Source organism: Echinops telfairi, unplaced genomic scaffold (genome assembly GCF_000313985.2).
Source record: "Echinops telfairi isolate 266 unplaced genomic scaffold, ASM31398v2 ScPeMD7_5868;HRSCAF=6743_1, whole genome shotgun sequence".
Lineage (NCBI taxonomy): Eukaryota > Metazoa > Chordata > Mammalia > Afrosoricida > Tenrecidae > Echinops > Echinops telfairi.
Window position 1 is genome coordinate 11,776,660 of NW_022109768.1, and position 17,258 is coordinate 11,793,917.

Below are 17,258 nucleotides of genomic sequence, written 5' to 3' on the forward strand. Positions count from 1 at the left end.
GAACATGTACACTGGTACAGATAGGCGCTAGAAACACAGGAAATCCAGGACAGATGAACCCCTCAGGACCAATAATGAGAGTAGCAATACCAGGAGGGGAAGGGGAAGGTGGGGGAGACAGGGGGAGCCGATCACAAGGATCTACATATAACCCCATCCCTGAGGGATGGACAACAGAAAAGTGGGTGAAGGGAGACATCGGCCAGTGTAAGACATTTCAAAATAATAACAATTTATAAATTATCATGTCTAAGAGAGCAAAGATGTCCCTTTGAGGACTAAAATGTGCCTGATCCAAGCGAGAGCTCTTTCAATCACCTCATAGTCGTATGAAAGTTGGATGATGAATAAGGAAGAGAGCAGAAGAAGTGGTGCATTTGAATTTTGGTGTTGATGAAGAGAAGAATGAACCAATCCTTTTTGGAACAATTCAGCCAGAATGCTCCTTAGAAGTGAGGATGGTGCAAATTTGTCTCATGTACTTTGAATATATTGTCAAAAGAGACTAGTACCTAAAACAATAGCCTACATGGTAAAGAAGGGAGTCAGTGAAAAGGCATAGACCCTCAAAAATATGGATTGACCCTAGATGCCACAGTAGGCGCAAGCGTTGTGGTGAGCATGGCACAGGACTGAGCATGTCGTCGTTCTGTCTGGAAGAAGGTCACTGTGGGTCAGAATCAACTCCAGGCCTCTAGCAACAACTGGAAAGGAAATGAGATGGAATGCTGTGAAACCTTCATCCCCATAATGCTTCCTCAAAGGTGGACCAGGGAGACACACACACACACATACACACGTGTATAAAATGTAGGTATATGAGTAGATTTTGAACTAACAGTTAATTGTAAACTCTAATCTAAGTCCTGACAATGTGGAGCGGCTCAATACTTGCCATGAAGCGATCACGGAAGAGATGGTACTAAGAAAAGTGTGGTGAAGACAGTGGATGGTGCTCAGTCAGCAGGATAAATAACAACTGAGGTCTTAAAGGCTTGTCTTAAAACAAGCAGCCATCTAAGTGAGGTGGAAGGAGCACACCAGCCCACGCAGGTGATCCAAGGATTGTAAATTATAAAGGTCAAGATCAGAAGAGGGAATTGTTATAGAGTTTAAATTTTGTGCACCTATATTGAAAAGGCTGTTGATGACAAAGAAAGCCCCAAATCCACTTGCTGAGTTCCAAGGGAATTAAGTCTCCACTGAACAGCCTCAGACCATTCTAGGGATCTGAATAGTCTTGCCCTGAGACAGAGTGCATTGGGAAGTAGATTAGTGAAATATAGTTAGGTTAATATTTAACATCTTATCATTTATTCTCTCTGACTCATTTTTAATTTTGTTTCTATTGTCTTCTGCTTTCTCTTTTCTTTTTTTTTAATTTTAATAAATCATTGTATTGGGGGCTCTTACAGCTCTTATAACAATTCATACATGGTTTCTCTTGGATTGAGGCTTTTCTATTTTATTTTGTTGTCATTGCTGGGGGGCTTTTGTATGATTTTCTTTATATGGAATCTTTGCATAGGTAAGGCAGAGATACAGTGTATTAGTCTAGGTACTTTGGAGAAACAAATCCACAGCAACTCACGTATAAGAGAGAGTTTTATGCAAAGAAAATGTGCATCACGAAAACATCCCAACCCAATGCTGCCCAAGCCCACAAGTCCAACATTAACCCATACCCAACACCAGTCCACAAAGTCCTTCACCTCACAAAACAGAGGCAATAATGCCGACTGCAGGAGGAAAGCTGAGTCAGTGAACGTGTAAGCATCTCAGCACTGGCAGGGGTCTCCACATGGCTGCTCCAGCACCCAGGGCTGCATCGGGATAGATCCATGCGGCTTCTCCTTGGGGATGTCTTGTAGGAAATCCATCTTGCAAGCTGAAGCAGGGAACTGCTAAGGCAGCTGCACCCGATGCAACCATCACAAAACAAGAGACCCGAGAACTAGAAAGGCGAGGCTTCACCACCCATTTATCCCTCCGCCTTTCAACCAGCACCACATGTCATTATCGGCCAGGCTGGCACAATTAACTAACTCATACACTAAATAGGATTATGGTAGTAGATGTTGGGAGGTAAAGGGGTTAATAATAATGAGGCAAATGTCCTAAACATGATTTTAGTGATGACTGCACAATTCATGTTAATATATTGAAAACATTGGATTGTATGGCATGTGAACTATATGCCAATAAAACTGTTAAAAACCCAAACCCAAAAGTACCAAAAGTTAAAGATTAAATAAAAAATAAAGCCACATGCACACACATTTGCCATCAAGTTGATCCTAATTCATGAGGACACCATGTATGTCAAACTAGGACTGTCTTCCATAGAGTGCTCAATGACAGGGTGGTTTGGAGTTTTGTATTTTGTTTGTTTGTTTTTAAGTAGATGGCCAGATAATTCTTCTGAGGTACCTCTGAATGGACTTGAAGTTTTTGGTTAACAGGCAAAATTTTTAACCATTTTCACCAGCCAGGGACTATATGTAAATCCAGAAATGACTAGTTAAGTAGATGGGTCTCAAGTTTGCAGTCACAAAGCAGTGCTTTGTGTAGCCAAGAGGAACTACAGAGAGTCGAATGAAGGTGAAACATGATAGTGGGTACAGGAGAAAAGTAAAAGGAAAGAGAGGAAAGAATTAGGAGGCAAAAGACACTTACAGAGGTTTAAATACAGACATAGACATATGTAAATATATTAATATATAATGATAGGGATATAGATCTGTGTACATATATGTATATGTTAAGTATTAAGGTAGCAGACAGACATTGGGCCTCTACTCAAATGCTCCCTCAATGCAAGAACTCTTTGTTCTAATAACCTGGGATTCTGTGATGTTCACCTTCCCGATACAATTGTTGAAGACAAAATAGATGTATAAGTAATTGTGGTGAAGAAAGAAGATGGTGCCCGGCTATTAGAAGATATAGGGTCTGGGGTCTTAAAGGGTTGAAGTTAACCAAGCAGCCATCTAGCAGGGAAGCAAGTAAGCCCATATGAGAGAAGCACACCAGCCTGTGTGATCACAAGGTGTCAAGGGGATCAGGTATTAGGCATCAGAAGACCCAAAACAAATGATCACACTGATGTGAACCTGGAGGCTCAGAGTGTAGGCCCAAAGCCCATCTGTAGAAAATTGGATATTCCCTCACAGAAGGATCACAACAAAGGAACGAGTGAACCTGGGTGCAGTTTGGCACTGCTGAAACACACAACATTCCTCTAATTCTTTAATACTTCCTCCCCCACCCCACCCCCACCACTATCATGACCCAGTTCTACCTTATAAATCCAGCTAGCCCAGAGCATATACATTGGTACAGATAAGAGCTCTTGACACAGGGAATCCAGAACAGATAAACCCCTCAGGAGCAGTAATGAGAGCAGGGAAACCATGAGGGTAGGGGAAAGGTGGGGGGAGAAAGGGGAGAAAGGAGGAACTGATCACAATGATCAACATATAATGCCACACACACCCCCAGGGGAACAAACAACAGAGACATGGGTGAGGGATACAGCAGATGGTGTAACATATGAAAATAACAATTAGCCATCATTTATCAAAGTTTCCCAAGGGTAGGAGGGTGGGAGAAGGAGGGAAAAAAGAGGAGCAGATACCAAGGGCTCAAGTAGAAAGAAAATGCTTTGAAAATTATGATGGCAACGTATACACAAATGTGATTGATACAATTGATGTATGGATTGTTGTAAGAGCTGTAAGAGCCCTCAATAAAATTATTTCTCTTTTTAAAAAGCATTGCTTTGATTGTCAGAAAACTCTGGTAGATCATAGCTCATATTGTTTATATGACAAACATGAAGAGATAGTGTTCATTCGTAGGAAATGTCTCCAAGTAGCAATTTAGACTGGAATGCATCCTTAGTACTAGATAAACCTACACATCTGTGGCACTGAGAACTCAGATTCTAGCCCTCCTTGGATTCTTTTATAGCTCCTTTTCAAGAGTGAACTATTTAGCTGTAAAAGTTAGCATGTATGAAAGAAAAGTATCTGAATTACTAAAATAAAAATAAAAATCTAATAAGTAAAACCTGACAGAAATATACACACTAAGTATTGGATTCATTTTATCATCTCGTGAATTACTACTTCTAAGGGTGGGTGACAAGGTTGGATAAACTACTCTTGCATCCCAAGTCTCTAAGTAGTAATTACATTCTCAGCCCTGCATATTTTCTTGAAATAAAAATAGAACAAAGTGCAGTCAAATTAGTAGAATTAATGCTTCAGTGAACCCCGATGGGGATATGTAACAGTTGTCTGATATATACCCCTTACCTGAGGCAGGGGTTCTTCATAACAGCAGTGGGGTCACATGCTAGGGAGATGACCAGCCCCTGCTCTCTACAGACATTGTCTTAAGAGACATTGAGACCAGCAGGGAAAAGAAAGAAAGAAAAAGGGAAAAAAAAGAAATTAGACTGATCCAATAGATATACTGCTGAGAGGTTTCTATTATATTCCTACCTCGGACATTGTACCACCATTAAATTCACACATGCAGGCCCTGGGAATCGGGCTTGGCTGACACATAAGTTTGGTCAAAATGAATCTACTCTATTAGTTTTTGTGAAAATGATTAAGCTCTATGGATTCAAGATCAGTCTATTTTTCAACCAGTCAAAGCCTTCTGACACTAGGCAAATAAACTCTGAGAGACAAAATAAGAAGAACCCTGGCAGAGATAAAATTAAAAAGCAAAGAAAGCAAGTCAACCAAAGGACACGATTTGAGTCCCCCAAAAACGCAAGGTCATCTATTTGGCAGAGTTTAAAGAGACTAGCAGGCAACTTTTTTTTAAGCCCTTTAAAGAGACTGTCCGTCAAAAAGGCGTAATTTTAATCAGAATTCTTACAACGTTTCCCAAATTCCTAAAGGCAATCAGCTCCACTCAAATTAGTAACTCAGATAAATCACCATTAATTAGCTAATATAAGCCAGCAGGTGGTTTTGAGCCCAGAGACATTCCCTGGTTATTTAAATTATGTATACTACACCACATTAAAAAAGAGTAAGTCGAAGGCAGCAACAGAGACAAGTCTATATATTGGAGGGTGGAGAGGAATCTGTTTGGAATAATACTTAACTAAGATTTCCTGCCACTCCCACATCCTACCCAGAGGAATACAAGGCAGTTTTGACCCCTGACTCAAAAAATATCATTCACCAACATCCAGCTCTTATTTCAACATTGATTATGCATGCAGTGTACAAAGTGTGCATTGGACGCTCACATGAATATATTTGTTCTGGAAAGATTACCAATTACTAGAAAATGGGAGAGAAAGAATGGTTTTTCGTGCATAATTTGTGACACCAGAGAGTCCGCTTCATAATCTTTCTGCTCCGTGTTCTTTAATTGACCCACTCTAATTTGTGTAATTGAGGGTTATTTCCTAGACTATAAAAAGACATAACGGCAATAGGTAGCTGACAACCTCTTCCTGGTACATCTCAGATTATATTTGCCATTGATAAATAAATGACAAATATCTGTGTTAATAAGTGCCAAACATCTACTTATCCCTGTGGCTACTTGTGTTAAGCATATTTGAAAGCTATGACTTTATTCTTAATCCAAACCACAAAACCCACTGCCATAGAGTTGACTCCACATTATAGTGGCCTGTAGGAGGGTTTCTGAGGCTGTAATCCTTTGCAGGAGCAGACAGCCTCGTCTTTCTCCTGTGGTACGGCTGGTGGATTCAAACTGCTGACTTTGTGGTTACGAGCCCAACTCATAATGCACTGCACCACCATGACTCCTTATTCCTTTTTTTAAAAATTATTTTTAGTACAAAGCTTTTCTTTATTTGTTTTTCAAATTTATAATTATTTGGGAGTTAATACATATATGATATCATTCCATAGGTCAACCATGTCAAGCAGAATTGTAGAATTGCTACCACAACCAATGTCTAAACATTCTTTTTCTTCCTGCACTTCTTGACATCGTCTCTCTTTTACACCCCACCACCACTGTACCCCCACCCCTGAAGCCCTTATTCTACTTGCTGTCCCCTGCTTCATCTATCCTGGGCTTCACATACCAAACACAGAAAAACATATAACACAACTTCAAGAGGGTGACCTCCACCGACATAACACCTCTGAGATATACCCTGCTATAAATGAACAGAACCAAAACAAAAATAGAGAAAGTATGGAAGACTACATCAGGTCCAGCATGCATCGGAGCAGAGACCAACTGACAAGGTTTTAACAGTTCTTTTTTTTTTTTAGTCGTTTTATTAGGGGCTCATACAACTCATCGCAATCCATACATACATCAATTGTGTAAAGTGCATTTGTACATTCATTGTCCTCATCATTCTCAAAACATTTGCTCTCCACCTAAGCCCCTGGCATCAGCTCCTCATTTTTCCCCTCCCTACCTGCTCCCCCTTCCCTCATGAACCCTTGATAATTTATAAATTATTATTTTCTCATATCTTGCCCTGTCCAACGTCTCCCTTCACCCACTTTTCTGTTGTCCGTCCCCCAGGAAGGAGGTCACATGTAGATCTTTGTAATCCGTTCCTCCTTATCCCCCTAAACAGACAGTAAAACTTCGGGGAGCACAATTATGAGCCATCGAATTTCAATGGCTGATGTATTGTGGGTGTATTGCTAAGCCCTATTTGTGGATGCAAAGCTCAGTGCCATGGCGTAGATTCTGACCCCTCCCGAATACCCGACAGGACGGGGTAGAACTGCCCCCTGGGTTTCCAGCGCTGTAACTCTTCATGAGAGCAGAGAGTGTTTTCCCGTGGGGAACCTAGTGGCTCAAACTAACCCCAAGGTTAATAACTCAACATCTAACCACTGTTTGCCCTGCCCAGAGATGCCAATGCCATCTATAACTTCGTGTTCAATTTCATGAGCTCCCTGTCTGTCTGTCTGTGGATCCGTGCATGTTGTTATGATACAGAACAGCTTTCAAGGAGCTTCCAGACTGAGAAAAGCATGGTAGTGTACTTTCAAAAATCACTTGGCGAGAATCATATAGTGCACAACCACCTGATCCACAGGCAAACATGGATAGCACTCAGGACGCAGCAACACTGGGTTCCAACGTTGGGTTCCGGTCACCAGAAATCAAAAGCTGACTTGACAGCTACTAACAACACCAGTGCCCGATAAATAGCCTTTCTAAAACATGAGTGCAAGGACTCAGTAGGTGCTTGGACTTAAGGAAGACTGCTAAAGAAAAGCGCAAGGTCTGAGTCCGTTTAAATAAGAAAACTGAATTTCAGAACAATGTAAAGCCTTTAGTCTGGAGACAAAGATTCAGTTTGAGGGGGGGAAAACTTCCTTTATTTTATCTCTTTGTTTGCTTGCTTGCTTGCTGCCAACGATCCTGTTGGATGACAGCTTCTGAAGATAGACTAGCCCCTAGAATAACCCACTTCCCTCGAGTCAATTCCATCTCATAGAGACCTGAATTAGGGTTTCTGAGGCTAAATCTCTGTGGGAGAAGACAGACTAACCTTTCTTTACAGAGTGTCTGGTGGATTTGAACCCCTGGCCTCGTCATGAGTAGTTCAATGCTTAATTGGCAGTGCCACCAATAGAGAATACTTAATTCAGGGTTATTCTTTGAGATACGTTTTGCATCTGCAAGGTAAAACCCTACATTCATATCTCAATCCTACCTGGATGAGGACAGAAGCCAGCCCAGCAGACTCAACTTGGAGAAGTGAAGAACTCTTGCCTCCAGTGTCTCTCTAAACACACTCCTTTATCTCAGGGCAAAGCAAAGCACAACAAAGCCCTTTCACTCAAACCACAGCCAAAAGTGCCTCAAAAGTAGTCATTGTGTTTGAACCAAAATGACCTGAACAAGACTTACAAACAGATGTTTTACTCTAATTGCAACAGGAGCAAATTAAACTTTTAAAAAATCATTATTTTAATTACTTGAATTAAAGATTCCACCACCAGCCCACATAAATGCTTCCTAAACATAAATACTTGATGTCATGACCTAAGTCGGATTGGAAAATTGGCACTAAGTATATTTAGACTCTGTGACACATTTTCGGTCTTTGCCTCCAACTCTTCTTTCCATGTTAAGCCCACTAAGGAGTCAGTCTGCTGGGTGGCGGAGCCCTGGATGAGAAGCGAACGCTGACTTGTTGCTCGCGTCGCGTAACCATGCCCTTTGATATCTTTTTTTTTTGTTTTTAAGTTTGTAATGATGCTGTGACTGCTGCTGTTCACAAATATTTTATTTATAGAATCTATCCTCCCCTAGGGCTGCTACAGAAGATCTACAAGCTGAAGGCTGGTCTATAAACTCCACTCACTCTGGGAGACTGAGCTCCTGTCTCTCACATCAGTCGCTGAGCCAGGAGTTCAGACAGAGTAAACTAGCAGTGCCTTCCAATTGCAGCAGAGAGAGCCAAGTATCTCTTTGCAAATAGGCCTTCTGATTGTGGCTTTCTTTGGTGAGGAGAAATATATAGCGAGGTAGCGGTGCCCTTTCGCTCAGTGTTCGTGGGCAGGACCGGAACAAAAGGGAAAACTCCCTCAAAGCCTTTTTTGGTTGGTCTTCATTTTGCTCAGAGGGGTCTCGGGTATTCAGAGTCCAACTGCTCTGTAGGGTTTCCAGACTGTGACCTTTTGGAGGTCGCTTGCCAAGTGCCCTGGGTTGGTTGTAACTGCCTGCCCTTGGCTGTTAGGCTAGAGCTTAACCATTTGTGCCACCTGTGGATGCCTTGTGAACCTACAGCCGTCTCTGTAGTAACCTCTGAATAGTGAACTTGGTCCAATCGAATTTACAACCCTGAGTCGTCTTCTGTGTACTCCACGTTGTGGCGCTGTCATGGTCAAGGACCGAACACAGCAGGAAAGCAGGACGGCGTGCAGGGTGGTCAGACGGGTACTGACATTCGTTTCCAAAGACCTGGGTTTCTAAAGCTATGACAGGTGTCTCAGTCAACTGTAGTTCAAGCCTTTCCCCTGTGGGATGCTGGACTTGACCATGGCGGAATCAGCTCGAGAGAAGGACACAACAGGCTTTGGGTTCTCTTTCTAGGCTTGACTTGCCCCAGTAAACAAAGAACTCCACCTTAGGACCCCAATCTGTGGTTAGGTCCCTTAACGACTGGCCAACCACCACTCCATGACGAGAAGGTCTCTGCATTCTTACCAGCGTTTCATTTTTGTCCTTCAATTTCCAGAAGGATTTGCTCCTTGCCAACATGTTTCTTCTGCTTTCTGGAACGTGGCTCAGAGTTGCAGTTGCCTGCCCGCTCCCATCGTGGCTATCCGTCGGGCACCTGGTGGAGTCCTCTCAAATCTTCAAGTCTTCCTCTTTCTGATCTACTTCGCTGTGAACGTGGCATATGCTTGATCAGGATTGATGGTAGTCCAATCCTCACGCCACACATCCGATGATGGTTACCTCTTTTTGCTTTCTGAATTTCAATTAAGTGGGCTATCAGGTTGAGTGACAAGGAATTCCTCCCCACTTTCCTCTTAGTTTACCAGGTTCTTGCCCCTAAAAGATTATAGTGTAGGGACACTGCTCCCCAGCCCTATCCCTAATACATCCTCACACTGCCCTCCAGGGGGTTGATGAATGGTCCACTAACCTTTCCTTCATCAAATGTGGCTTTAATACAAACTGAAATCCAGATATTTTGCTAGGCTCTGGAAAGATAAAATGGAGGAAACGCAATCCCCACCCTTCCACAAGTTGCAAATACTCAAGTTAATGAATGGCAAAATATTTTGATGATTTATGAAAGAAGCCTCCCCAAGACTTGTGGGAGCACACACAGAGTTCCAATACTGTGCTCACCAGAAAGCGTAACTGTGGCTCAACGGATGCTGCTGCAGTAATTCAGTAACCCTTTCTGGACTAGAATGTTCGTGAGATAGGGCTTGCGAAAATTGTAGGCATTCATTATGTGAATCTGTTTTTTCCTGGAAGGTCTATATTGGAGGAAATTCTACCTTTTATCTTGATGTCACTGTTCACCCTCCATGTCATTAGCCTTTCCTTCTCTCTCTCTCTCTCTCTGTCTCTGTCTCTCTCTCTGTCTCTGTCTCTCTCTCTGTCTCTGTCTCTCTCTCTATTTCTCTCTCTGTGTCTCTCTCTCTCTCACACACACACACACATACACACACACCTCTGCATGGGAGACATCCAAAATTCTTGATCATTTAGCGTAAGAATGAATAAAAATCAGATATATTTGGCTAGTACATGTACTGGCACTAGGATATTTCAGAGGATATCATCAATAACCATTACAGTCCCTCCCTACAAAAGTATACTGACACTGCTCCCCTTCTTTAATGATAAATCAAACCATACCAAAGTCGGGGTGACTTCGGTTTGTAGGCATCTGCTCCTTAAAGTTAACAAACACTTCCAAATATTCCTATTCTTGGACTCTCTCCATTTCTTTGCTCAACTGCTCTATGTGAGGGAAGCTATCCCAAGTTCAATTTGTAGACATCTCCCTTTGATGGATCTCAGATGTAAAGGCTGGCACTCAAATCCAGAGCTAATTCAATAACTGTACTCCCCCTTTTATGGACAATATAGATTAAATGCTCTGTAAAGTGGAAGTGCTATCCAAATTTTGGCTTTTCAATAGCTAGATAAGAAGCAGAAGGAAAACAGAGCAATCGATAACAATCTAAAACCAGTGGTATTTGCTCCTGAACTGACGCGTGGAGTAAATGGATGTGCTAAAGATATATGAGTGGAGTTTGTCTAAATATTTCTTCTGGAACCATAAAACGAAAGGGTGCCTTGGATGCTACGCTTTGTTGTCTTTAAGACACGAAAATAAGTCACCCAGGAAAAGCAGTCTAGCTGTGCTGCTGGGTCACTCTTGGACTCTGTAAACCATCCACTTCTAATTCAATCTGACACCGCTAATTTTGGCATTAGAGTTTGAAATGAAAATCAATAACTATTTTGAGCTGGAAAACAGAGTGGCTGTACATTGGGCAGAGCATGGAAGGGCACTTATTTTCAGTGATCTGAAAGTGAGGTAATAGAAAATTTCCAATTTAGAGCATTCAAACAGTTATACAGATGAAATCTCATGGTCCTGTTGAAATGAATGATGAACTGCATTCTCTCCCTGACCACCGCCCCCCACACACCCAGTAGAAAATGTTTGTCAAGTCCTTGCATGTTTTATTATTTAAGAAAACAGTGTTCCTGGGAATGTTTTCCACATGAGACTTTGGCCTTCCTGCTAGGATAAAAGTTATTTAATGTAGGTGCAGAGAAAAAGGCTCAGGGCTGAATGACTGATTTCTCTTGAAGTTTGCTAACACTTTGACTGAAAAATGAGTTGTATCTGGGAAATTTATATTTTATTATGTTTACATTCTGAGCTCATTTTATATTTCCATTAAAATCTCTTCTGAAAAGAAAGGTAATATCCTCAGCTAGTCTAACCTTTCACATTTGTCTAGAATAAAGGCCCGCTGTTTTGATTTGAAAAGGGGAAAGAGAGGAGCAAAGGGAAATAGGGAGACGGATAAATGGGGGCAATGGAAGGAGGGAGGGAGGAAAACGGAAAGAAAATCCAATTTACACAGATATGTATAAAGGATTTCTTTTCTACTGTTCTAAAGTATGCCTCTTAATTTTGATTTGTGTACTATCCCAGCTCTCAAAGATGCAAGCCATCTGTCCTCAGAGAAACAGAGAATGAGAGGACTCCTCCTCCACTTCTTCTGGGTTGTTTACAGAGCAGCAAGTCATACAGATTTCCAAACCATTCCAAAACTTCCCCCAAAGAAACCACCCTAGTACTGTTGCAGTACAGTTTAGTGTCACAAGATGTGCATTTGAAGTGAGACTGTGCTTACCCAAGGGCAACATGTCCAGATATACACCCTTAAGTGAGTGGGCTTCCCTAGAACCCTCTCTAGACGTCATAGTCCCAGAAAAATTAACCCAATTGTTTTAATGTTTGGTACTTTTCCAAACCAGCAGGAGGCAGTCTTGTTTTCACTGGCAAAAAGGAAGAGCAATTTAACACAAGCTTCATGCTTAGACATTCTAGGTAGTCTGGAAAAGATGGGCTTAGGGAAAGAACATTCCATGGGTTGAGGATCCAGTCTACAAATGGAATAGGGAGGAAATAGGCTAACTCTGTGGTCTGAAGAGCTAAATTCAAATCTTGGCCTCACAACTTGCCAGCTGTATCACTTAGCCATTCTCTCCCTCAACATGTGCAACTGTAATATAGGAATAATATTATTCCCCAAAATTAAATGAACTGCTAAGAACAGTGCCTGACACTCGCTAAGTCCCTGGGAACGCTGACTGCCATTATCACAGAAGCCCCTGGGCTGAAGGAACTTGCCACTTATCACAAACCAAAAGGCCTAAAATCCAGGTATATGGTATCATGAAGAACGAAGAAGAATCATCTAATTTAAGGAAAGCTTCACAGAGGACATCCTTTTTAACTAGCTTGAATGTTGGGTAGGCGTTCACCGGATAGAAGGAGGCAAATGATAAACTAGGAAGGGTAAAGCCTGATGAGAAATCATCGCATTGATTGGGTACTCCGGTTTGAAAAGGCAACTAGAACATGCTAGGATTTTGGCTGGAACATACATGGCTCTGGCGGCAATACAGAGCGTGAATCAGACATGTTGAGAGACCAGAGGCAAGAGGCAATTGCAATAATTCAGAGAAGAGAGGGTAGCAGAATTAAGGCAATCTAAGAGGGAGTATAGAAAAGGAGTATGCTTTTTGGCACACCTACTGCTAAAGACCGTTCTCAGCAACCAGACTGCTGACCACTCACAGTCCTTGTGAAGGCGCCCAGAGGCACCCTACGGAGGGACTTCAATCACAGCAACGTAGAACTCACGTCTCCTTGGAAAGAAAAAGAAGAGGCTTCAAGTTGACAAATGGCGGGGAACTAGAGAGGAGCTGGCTACAGTCCACACTATCTGTAGTTGTATACAGAACATGATCAAGGGTGCTACACTGGGCTTCTGATACAAGATGAGGCCTGTGTATGCCCACTTCCCCATCAACGTGTTTATTCAGGAGAATGGGTCTCTCGCTGAAATCCGTAACTTCTTGGGTGAAAAATACATCTGGAGGTTTCACCTAAGGAAAGGTGATGCTTGTTCCATTTCTCAAATCCAGAAAGATGAGTCCATTCTTGAAGGAAATGACATTGAGCTTGTATCAAATTCAACTGCTTTAATTCAGCAAGCCACAACAATTAAAAACTGGGATATCTGAAAGTTTGGGGATGTTAGCTATTTTTCTGAAACAGGAACAGTTCAGCAGGCTGATGAGTAAGATCTAAAACAGCCATTCTCAACCTTCCTGGGAACTGTATTAAAGGGCCACAGCATTAGGAAGGTTGAGAACCACTCGTCTAGATGATTCCTTGATCCAATAAAGTCTAGATATGCCTTGATCCAATAAAGTTTATCTAAAGAAAAAAATAAAAGAAAGAAAGAAAAACTATAGATACTATTCCAGCAAAAGGTTTATAGATAGTCATGTTCACACCCTATATCTAAAACTGAAGGAGCTCTGGTGGCACAGTGATTACACTTTTGAATTAATTGCTAACCGCAAGGTCAGCAGTTTGATACCACCAGTCATTCCAGGGGAGAAAGATGGGCTGTCTCCTCCTGTAAAGAGTTACAGTCTTGGAAACTCACAGGGCAGTTCCACCCTGTCCTATAGGGTCACTTTGAGTTGGCATTGACTCGATGACAGTAAGGTTCTTAGTATCCAAAACTAGAAACCTACTACGCATGTGTCACGTACTTCCATTACAATGGCCTCTTCTTAACGTACTTCCACGTGAGTACCAGAATGAGGCTCACAGAACCCAGTGACAGACAAGCTCTGTGGCAAACGAATCGATTTGAACTTAAAGTCTGAAATAATTACAACACACAGTGGTTTAGTATATAACATAAATGTCTCTTAATATATGTTTAGCCTGTTTCCTTCAAAATACTTCTCAAAAAAGTAAGGCTTTGTATCTATCACTCATTCAAATTTCCCATCTTGTTTACCAAATATTTGTTTCTGCTCAAGCCTATATTAGATGCAATGCAAAGTAGACTCAACATAAAGATTCTTACTCAGCTCATTCTCAGTCTTCTCTTTTTAAAACTAATAATTCACTGTCTTTTGCCCTTCAAACACCTCTTTGGGATTCACGCTACAGTAAAAGCATAACCATGCTAATAATCAATAATGTATGTCTTCCCTGCTAGTGACATAGCGTATGTAACCACCATCAACTTTCCAACTGTGTCTTTTAGGACGAGCTGTTCTTATTGTCAGTCGTCATTGAGACTACCCCATGCAAACAGAATGAAATGCTGTCCATCCTCCAGCAGCCGTGATCAGTCGGGATTGGACCATTGTGAGCCACAGGGTTTTCAATGGTTGATCTTTGGAAGTACATCTTCAAGTCTTTCTCCTTAGTTTATCTTAGTCTAAAAGACCTCACTGAGTGTTCAGCACCCTAACAACACACACACACACACACACACAGTTGCCTCCACTGACAGAGGAGAAGTGGCTGCGTGTGAAGTGCATTAAGAGAGATTTCAACCTGAATCTCTCTCATTTAAAGTGAGATTCTACCATTGAACCACCGATGTCTCTTTTAGAGTAGGCGAATTGTAATACCACCACTTTTTTGTCAGTTTGACATACTGTAGAGGATCACATGTTGCTATGCATTTCAAATATAAGTAGAATCACCAATGTAACACAAATCACAGTAGAGCTTTCAGACTAAGAATACCTACTAGGTAGGAAGGCTTGGCCATCTACGTATGAAAAATTGGCCAGAGAACGTCTTATAAATAGTGGAACACTGAAATAGTGCTGGAAGATGAACCATTCAGATTGGAAAGCACTCAAAATACAATTGGAAAAGGAATGCCTACTCAAACTAATGACATGGGTGGAGTAAAGTTTTAGGACCTTGTTTCCTGATATGGTATGACCCAATATGAAATGAAACACATCCATTAATTATCAGAACATGTAATGTGAAAAGTATGAATCTAGGAAAAATTGAAGTCCTCAAAAGTGAAACAACGCTTAGCATGCTTTCTATTGGAAATATAAGAAATCACTTTTTGTGGCAGGCACATTTGAACAAGTCACTGAAGGTCATGTTGAGCATCTCCAGATGAAGGGAAATAGAAACATGATAAGCAAGGGAACAAACAGAAAAATATAAGGTGTGTACAAGGATTAGGCAGTTACCAGAATGAAGAATGTATTAAACTTTGTAACGTGGTAAAATAGGTGGTAAACTAAATATGAATTGACATTACATGTGCGGTATCAAAAGTCTACAAGGCACGAAATATTTCATTTAAAAACATTAACTTTAGAAGCATAGGGTTCTAAAAGATAGTAATTTATCAAAACATATCCATACAGCAAAACAAATGCTTAGTGTACCTACTCTGTAAAAGGCACAGTTGAGAGATCCTTCCTGGATTTCAGTAAATAACGTTAAGATTATTCTCCCCTAATAAAAATCTATATTAGGTTAAAGTTCTCCACTATGAGAAATATACATTGGTGACTTGTCTGTCCCTGCACCAGAGATTCTCATTGAAGTCTAACATTTGAGCTTACTTTTTCTCTCTGTGAAGTCAGAAAAGTATCTTCAATAACATTTAATATACTTATTATTTTTGTGGAGCTCAAAAAGTTGTTTATTCTTTTTTCCAATTTTTCTTATTTTTGCCCTTTAATATGAATGGCAAAATTCTAAACTTTACTCATCTATCCAATGTAATAGACCTTACATATTATTAAAAATTAATAATTTATATTTATTTCCTTTACGTCTGAAAATCACAAGCTATCTTTTTTGTTTCCTAAACAAATTTCAAGGGAGAAAGAATTCAATTTCAAAACAAAAAAATGTGTTCACAAGTCTTAGTCATTCGGAAATTCAATAATAGAAAAATCAAGAACTATCATCAACTGACTAATTCAACCTGAGACACATGGAATCTGAAAGATTTATAGCTATCCCTTGGCCAGTAATCTAACATTTTTCTTTAGTAATCTAACATTCTCACTTTATTTTATTAACTTTTTCTTTAAACCGTTAAAAAGCATTTCAAATCATCAGACATTATTCAGGCTACCACATTTTCATGAATATTAATATGTGATTTTTAAAAATTACTCTATGATGTAGTGAGAAAAGATTGAGTTGTCAAGGACTTCATCTTGCTTTGATCCACAGTCAGTGCACATGGAGGCGGCAGTCAAGAGATCAAGCAATCCATTGCACTGAATAAACCTGCTGCACAAGACCCCTTTAAAGTGTTGAAAAACAAGGTTATTTGAGGACTAAGCTGTGGCTCGCCCTAGCCATGGTATTTCCATTTACCTCGTGTGCATGTGAAAGTTGCACATTGAATAAAGATCAAAGAAGAATCCGTGTGTTTGAATTATGGTGGTGCTGAAGAATATTGAAAATGCTATGGACAGCTGAATGAGCAAACAAGGATGTCTTATAAGAAGTATTGCTAGAGTGCTCCTTAGAGACAAGGATGGCAAGACTTCATCTCATGTGCTCCGGACATGTCGTCAGCGGAGACCAACCTCTGGAGAAGGACGTCGTGCTTACCAGAGTAAAGTGGCATCAAAAAAGGGAGACCTCTGACAGGATGCATTGACATTCTGGCTTCAATAAAGGGCTCAGACATAATTGTGAGGATGGAGCAGGACCAGCTGGTGTTTCCTTCTGTGATTTGCAGGGTTGCTATGAGAACCATGTGATGTAATGAAAGAAATTTTAGTGATCTCTCAGATACAAGTGCGAAGTGCAATCTAAGCTCATTGCCATCGACTCGGTGACCCAATGTAACCCTTGACGAGAATGGAAAGCCCATCTTTCTCCCGAGGAGCCGCTGGTAGTCTGGAACTGTTAACTTTGTGGATCACAGCCCAACGTGTAACCACTACACCACCAAGGATCCTTGACCTACAGCGTAAACATGGCCAAATCACCAAGCCACCCACTGCCTTAGGTCAATTCTGAAGCGCAGCAGGCATGTAAACCCTTTGAAAAGATGTTTCAATTTTGTTCTCATACTAAAACCACCGATATTTATCAGAAAACCATGATGCAAACAATCTGTTTATTCAGGTTCTTATTGAAAGTGCTGGGAAAGCCACTGATGATTCTTTTTTCTTTTTTT

At 41.0% G+C, this 17,258-nt stretch overlaps 1 protein-coding gene and 1 pseudogene across 1 annotated transcript in view; both read left to right on the top strand.

Moving 5' to 3' along the window:
* The window catches only part of TTC29 (tetratricopeptide repeat domain 29), a 301,858-nt gene that overhangs the window by 261,597 nt on the left and 23,003 nt on the right, over positions 1-17,258 (top strand). The window lies entirely within an intron of this gene.
* Positions 11,900-13,347, top strand: LOC101656810 (annotated as a pseudogene).